Source organism: Galeopterus variegatus, unplaced genomic scaffold (genome assembly GCF_000696425.1).
Source record: "Galeopterus variegatus unplaced genomic scaffold, G_variegatus-3.0.2 Scaffold897, whole genome shotgun sequence".
Taxonomy (NCBI): domain Eukaryota; kingdom Metazoa; phylum Chordata; class Mammalia; order Dermoptera; family Cynocephalidae; genus Galeopterus; species Galeopterus variegatus.
Window position 1 is genome coordinate 111,071 of NW_007727008.1, and position 7,298 is coordinate 118,368.

Here is a 7,298-nt window from a genome sequence, read left to right on the forward strand (position 1 = left end):
GCTCAGCCAAGTTGACACCAAAATCAACCAACACAATGGAGGAAAGAGGAGAGAGGTAAAGACTTTTATTTCAAACAGGGGAGTGTAACCACTTGCTAGACTGACTAACAAATAGAGGGTTTAGTGGACAAGCCTCTTAGAAATGCTGTATCTTCTAATGAGCCTAGAAAGCAAATATACTGAGTTCTCTACATGGGAAAGGTCAAAAGGGAGGCACCATGCAGGACCTGGCTGTGGGTTTTCACTGACTGGGGAACAGACGGAGCCTCCTGGTAAGAACAAAGCCACCTCTCCCTGAAGGACACTCTCCTGAGCCAGCTGCTGAGTCAGACCAGGAGCTTCCCAGTCCCCAGCCCTAGCTGGTGGGCTCCTCTTTGAGCTGACTGCTGCCCCACCAAGCCCCCTTGCCCCGCCCCTGGGCATCCAGCCAGGGAAGCGGGCTTGCAGCAGACATTGGGCTATGCCCTGTAGAGCCCCCACCATCTCCCCTGCTGCTCTGAGTGGCCGTGCCTCCTCAGCTCTTCTCCTCCACCCCAGCAGATCCCCCTTTTCCCTTTCTCATCCTGGAGGACACTTCTGTGCTTCTACAAGGCCCTGCCCAACTGCCACCTCCACTGGGAGGTTTGTTCTAAAGCCTCTAGCTGACCTTTTTCTCTTCCACAAAATATTAGCAGTACTTATTCTGAACTACACCAGATGTTATCTACCTACTGTCCGTGTGACTGCATTAGTCTGCTCAGGCTGCCATAACAAAGGACCACAGATTGGGTGGCTTAAACAGCAGACATTTATTTTTTCACAGTTCTGGAGGCTGGAAGTTCAAGATCAAGTTATCAGCAGGGCTGGTTTCTTTTGAAGTCACTCTCCTCGACTTGTAGATGTTTTCTTCCTGTGTTTTCACATGATCTTCCCTCTGTACATGTCTGTGTCCAAATTTCCTCTTTCTAAAAGGACACCAATCATACCCACTCACCTGTGCTTGCCTACGTCCCAAGTCACCTATCTCCCATATCACCTATCTCCCAAATCAAGTTACATTCTGAAGTACTGAGGTTTAGGACTTCAACATTTGATTTTTGGGGGTGATGGGGGACCGGACATAATTCAGCCCATAACAATGACCTTGGATGAATTGCTTAACTGCTTCATTTTCTCACCTACAAAATAAGGATAAAATAGTGACTATCCCACAGTGCTTTCATAAAGATAAAATGAATTAATATATATAAAACAGTTAGTATAGAGCCCGACAGATATTAACCATTCAATAAGAGGTTACTTTAATAATACTTTAAAATAATTATTTATTAAATAATAAGATATTATTTAATCATTTAAAAATATTTTTAAAAAATTTAATGCATTCAACCCTAAAAAGCAAGGAAATCCTGTCATTTGTAATGAATAAAATAATAAAAATGAACTAGGTTTTCCAAAACTCACTGTCTTGGGATAAATTTCATGAACTTGATGTGGCAACTTGTTCTTAAGATAAACAATGTATGTGGTTAGAACTGCTGATTTATTAACTAATGTGTAACCTGCTGGTTCTGAATAAGCCATTTAGAAATTGTTAAGAGCGGGAGCATGAAGCTTCTGCTTCAGGTTGCACGGAGACGCTTTTGGTTCCCATGTTGTAATCAGTAACCAATGACTGTGATTCCTGTGTACTCTGAGAAAAGGACAACTGTACTTGGAACTTTCCCCCTCCCTTTTACAACCTCCTTTTGAAACTTCCTTATAAAATGCTCTTGCTTGTAGTAGACTCAGAGCACTTTCCAACTCTGTTGGATTGTTTTTCTCAGGTTGATCCTCAAGTTTGGCTTTCAATAAAACTTTATAAAATTATTTCTGCCTCAATAGCCTTGATTTCAGACCACATTTGTGACAATATGGATGAACCTGGAGGACATTATGTTTAGTGAAATAAGCCAGGCACAGATCACAGAGATACACACACACACACACAGAGACACCCACACACACACCAGGGAATACTACTCTGCCATCTAAAAGAATGAAATTCTGCCCTTTGTAACAACATGGATGAGCTTAGGGAAACTTATGTTGAGTGAAATAAGCAAAGCACAGAGGGATGAATGTGCTCACTCATAAGTGGGAGCTAAGAGAGAAAGAAGGAAGGAAAGAAAGACCACAGTGGTGCTTTGGACTTGTAGAGGGAAAGAACATACCTAGGATTGAAAAGTGGAGGAGGGTGGGAGGGAGGTCAGGGGTTAAATGGGTGGGGGACATGGAGTATTAAAAAAAAAAAAAAGAGTTAATATGGATGCCCAAAGCACCATGCTTAACGACTCGAGAGAGGACAGTTTTTCCCTCATGTACTAGTCCAACGTGAGCAACCCAGGCTGACAAGTCAGCTCTGCACCACGAGATCAGTCCGCATCCCCAGTGCCTTCCCCCTTGTCGCTCTGCCATCCCAGGGTGTTGTCCTCATCTAGAAAGTTGAAGTGCGATTTTTGCAGGATCTGTGGTCCAGCCACCGGGAAGGGAAAAGAGAAAATCTCGGCTAAGTGACTTTCTTTTAAGCAAGTGACAGAGAAGTTACTGCATAGCTTTTCTCATTTTTGGTAAGAACTTGATCACAGGGCTGCCTCTGACTCCAGGAGCACTGAGAGATACGGTCTCTAGCTTGGCAGCCTGTGCTAAGCCAGAGTTGTAATGTTATTATGAAAGAAGGAGGGGATGGATGAGGTGGGGCGGCAATAAGCAGCCTGCCACAGCAGCTTTGACATTACCATTGGGTCGCTTACACACAGAACGGGCTTGCCTTCCCATATCTTATTTATACTGTATGGTTCTTGAAGGGAGGGGAGTCTCCTATCACTTCCATTCCTGTCTTACATCCAAAGAGCTTAGCTGTACCTGCGTTGTTGCCAGTTGTTCTAAGGAACACTTGGACTTAGTTGTGTATATCAAACAACATAGCACTAATATGGTTATACTCCAAAACCACACATTACTTCATTGTTGAAAAGCATATCTTCTAACTATGTTATCTACAGAGTAAATAACGTTTTTCTCGTTTACTTCCATTACAAACTCGTAGGGGTGTTCCCGAGAGAATAAAGCAATCTGATTAGTAAAGAAAAATTAAGGCCTGTGAAACACTTTGAAAAATATGTGATGTGAAAACTGTAAATCCCATGGTCGACAACAAGTAAGAATTTTAAAACTAGTATTTTATATAAGATTATTTTTTAAATATTCAGAAATAAAATTTAACAAGTATCCCTAACAGAGTTCCTAACACAGTGCGAGTGCTCTCCCCAGGTTTCGGTTTATGTGTCCCTTGTTTCCATCTATGTCTTAGACCATTTTTTTAGGGTTCTTTATAACTCTTATTATTCTGTACACCTTCCCACCAAAATTTTTTGATACGTGCCAAGATTTTACCACTCATCCTCTCCTTTTTTTATTCCTCTCTTTCCAGGTGATCTCATTCACTCTTACACCTTTTCTATACCCAGACTCATATATTTCATATTGAATGGCAGCCAAAGATTTCCAGGTGTCTACCAGACATCTCCACTTGAATGTCCCATAGCTAGCTTCAACACAATTTGCCTAAAATTAAGGTAGTCATCTGCCCTATCCATCCACTCCTTTTTCTGTGTGCTCTGTCTCAGTGAAGAACGTTCACACTACACATCAGCTAGAAAGTTTGACCTTGTGTTTACTCATTCTACCCTGTGCCCCCCTCCTCTCTCCCCTCCCCAGAATCTAACTGGCTGCCAATGCCTATCATTGCTAACTTTGCAATGCAATGTCATTGGAATCCTTTCTCTCCATTTCTTCTACCATTGCCACAGGCTTTTTTTTTTTTTAAGTCATCTCTGACAGCATCGTACTATTGGTTCTATTCTTTACAGATGCTTTCTAAAACACACATATGACCTTATTATTCTCTTTTTTAAGAAAAGTATTTTATGGGTTTCAAGGGCCATTGGGGGACTGTGTAAATTCTTTGGCAAGAGATTCAATAATCAGCATGCTCTGGCTCATTCTTTGCAACCTTATCTCCTACTATTACCTATTATCCAACTCAGAGTCTGACCCTTTCCCTTTTAGCAATTCCCCAAAGTGCCTTATAAAGTTTTATCTCTGTATCTTTTTTCATGCTAGTCCCTCTACCAGGAATACGTAAGATGTAAGTGCAGAGAAGGGTAAGAAAACAGGAGTGATCACCATTGGCTGGTATCATTGGAAGAACATTTCCTTTGGAGAGATGGACCTGCAATGGGAACAAACGTGACACGTAATGTTGGATATACATAGTGAGGAAAGATATTTATGACACTGAATATCATAAGAAGTTTGCAAAGCCAAACTTTGCCATCTTGGGCCATTTAACTTCGGGCAAACTCCTTTATCTCATAGAACCACACGTTCACAAACTGAAAACTGGGTGTAGAGAGCATGACTGCAGCAGCAGTAATAATATATCTTTAGAAGAGGTAGTGTGTAGGTTCTCTGAAGGTTGACGCTAATCGGAAAACAACACAAAACCAAACTAAACTCCAGTCCCCACTTTGAGGAGCTTACCTTAAGAGTTACCAAAATCCAGTGGCTGGCTGGATTGTTGCTGAGCACTGACAGCTACAAGGGGCAGCGAGGCGTCAGATGAGAAAGTGAAAACCAAGTGAATCCTTTGTGCTGCTCCTTCTCTCTGGTCTGCTTGACAGTAGGCCGCAGAGTTTGCATCAGCCCAGCAGTAGATGGCTCTCCCATAGGGCTCCCCTGCCGGTGACGAGCAGCCTGGGAAAATGATGATCGAGCACTTGGCAAGTATCTGGTGAGTCATGAAAGCAGCTTATGTCACACACACTTGCAATGTCCTTCAGATATCTGGATATACGGAGTGGGCCATAGGGTCGATGAGAGGTTTGCCCACATGCACTCTTCTCCCTAATGCTTACTTTTCCCTACTTTACCTTTTGGTCATAGTGAAATGTATGTTCTAAATATTTTTCACAAAAGAGCTTGTTCACATCATTCAGAGCATTATTCTAAAGCTCTGGGTATTTGATCAGCCTGGACATTTTTGACTAGGGAAAGAGACAAAATTGGAATCAGCTCTGACTAAGTGTGTTCGGAGAACCATTTTTAGAACATTAGAACATCATCCTCATGGGAATGGTTCAGGTTTTAGCACCAGGAGAAGAAAATTCAGAAGAAAATTCTATAAGTAATGGAAATCTTACACATATGGTGGGATTGTCCAGTCTTCTAGGAAGTAGACTAGGGTTAGCTCCCAGGCTAACTCTCTCTCTACCACTCTTCATTGCCTCTGGTAACACCACCTCTGCCATCAAGCTGCCAACTGAATGTACCATATATAGAAAGCCAGCTGATGAGTGAGTGACTAGATATCTAGCAACTATCAGTACAGTGAAAACTTGATAGTGAAACACAAAACTTCATTAAAGTGAACCAGTTATGGAGCAATGGTGGAAACATGGTCAGAAGGTGTGAGAGAGCAGTTGGGACAGAAGCAAGGGGATGAGAATTTTGGTAACAGTGCTGGGTCTGTCTGAGAGTTTGGTTCTTCAGCCAGTTCTTGTGCCCGGGTCTCGGGTGGGAGGGGTGATGAGCAGAAATGCAAAGACTGGTTTTCACACATAAGTCGCTGTCAGGCATTGGCAACCCTGGGCATAGCTCCTCTGGGATCACGGTGACAGAGGGTGGAAGGGGAAGGTATGCTCCACACTTTGGTAGGGCTACTTTAAAGCAGATCTGTATTGGCTCAGTGACCTTGGTGGCCAACCCCAGTGGTAGGGGAGAGGCATTCCGATTTGATGCCGCCAGCAAAAATGTGGGAGAGAGCAAGAGCAGAAGAAAAGAAAATAATGCATGTTCAGGAGTGGCATTAAGTGTGTGTTTGAGAGGTTCTCCTCATACCCCAGGAAGGCCTGAGGGAGAAGAGCAGGAGGCCCCTCCCAAGCGGGTGGGCGTGAACAGGATAAATGCATGATATCAAATCACCAAAATAAAGTGTTCCAAACATCTTTCAACTTATACCAGTCCCAAGTCATGACATCACCAAAGAAACCACTGCTGTTCCTTTCCCAATTGAATTTGGAGGCTTGCAGATCTCATTTGACACAATCTTGTTAGGTATCAACAAAGCTTCCACGTGCCACTGTAAATTTGCTCTTCCAGGAAAAGACTGCAAAGATGTATCTTGTTTTTTTCCTGAGTGTTTTTCCAAAGACAAATCTATTAAAAGATGAACTTTATATTTTCTGGAATTCCATCTTTGTTTTATGTTTTTTGTTGTTATTTGTTTGCTTGTTTTTAGCTTGTTAGGAAGGATGTCTTCACACCTTGAAATCAGGTACACGTATTTTATCTGTGCGTCATCTACCATCTGGACTTCTCAGGGATCACTGTCAGCAATTGCCAAGCATCCTTTTTTGCTATTACTAATAATTGTATATTTTTGTAATGCCCTTAAGCTTGCAGAGCACATTGACCTAACACCAAAATGTACTTTCTTCTCACAAGAAAGTACGGGCCACATTTTATGGATGAGGAAACTGAGACTCAAGTATCTTCTTGAAGGACTAGCTGCTAATGGGGCAGATGATACCTAAACCGGGGCCTCCTGGCTTTAAACCTGTATTCTCATCACTATATAGAGGAATATTATACTACCAATAAGTATTATTCATGAATCATTTCTAAAAGGTAATTTTATCCAGACGTTGTCAACCTGTCAACCAAATAGATGAATTGGAAAAAATAACTGGTTTTTCCTCTCTTTGATATAATTGAAAAAATAGGCCATGCAGCCAGTAGGAAGAAAGACTGTGAGAAATATCAGACAGTAATTTTGGTGTCTGTTTCTCTAATACAAGTTTGCCAAAACAATGTTGGGTGGGTGCAGTATGGCTCACTCTTAGTGCACTGGTCTCCCATATAGAACACACCACATAGAGCTCGCTCTCTCTTGCCATAAACTGCCATCTTCTTTGGTCCCTGTCCTCCTCATCTGAAAACGGGATATGGTGCAGGGAAGCCCAGGAGGAGGCTGCTCGGTCACCTGTTGCTAAAACAACTGCATGCCTGAAGTAGTTAAACCTACAAGCCATCATCCCATAAAACACTACAAGGAAAAGTAGGCATGGCCCACCCCTCTCTTCCTTGATCACCCCTTCAAAACTCTGCCTTTTCTGATTTCTTTTCCCCTTTGGTGTTCAGTTAAACTAGATGTCCCTCCTTTGGGAGCAACTACATTATTTAATTTGCCTGTTTAGGCATAAAACAATTACCTTTTC